Source organism: Cricetulus griseus, chromosome 2 (assembly GCF_003668045.3).
Source record: "Cricetulus griseus strain 17A/GY chromosome 2, alternate assembly CriGri-PICRH-1.0, whole genome shotgun sequence".
Taxonomy (NCBI): Eukaryota; Metazoa; Chordata; class Mammalia; order Rodentia; family Cricetidae; genus Cricetulus; species Cricetulus griseus.
Genome location: NC_048595.1, coordinates 342,894,990 through 342,895,493, shown reverse-complemented (window position 1 = coordinate 342,895,493; position 504 = coordinate 342,894,990).

The following is a 504-nucleotide window of genomic DNA, read 5'->3' as shown; positions in this document are numbered from 1 at the left end:
TATGGCTGTACTGTGTTCTGTGACTGTGACAACTATACATAAGTAGGTTCCTACAGGCCAGCACAGGCCTCTTTAGTTACTAAAAGCATTCTTATGTCATTTAATGGGGTAGGGTTTCCAGAGAGATGCTTTCTGTTTGTTTCATTTTTTCTTTTCCTTTTCATCTTTTTAGCTTTATTTTTTTATGGTGTGGGGGGAGACGGCAGTGTGTGGCACTCAGGACAGTTTTGTGGAATCTGTTCTCTCCTTCTACTTTTACATGGGTTTGGGGGTGGGGTGGGGGAGGGGTGTTGTGCTCAGACTCAGGTCACCAGGCTGGCACACGTTGCTTCTAATACCCTCATCTTCAGCTTTCTGATTGACAGTTGTCCTAGCTTCTGCTTCGAGTCCCTCAAGACTGAGAAATATTTTTTAATCAATTCAATAATTAACTAATAGAAATTTGTTAAGGAGCCATACTGTATTACTTTTATACTGTGCTAGCCACTAAATGATGGAATTAGA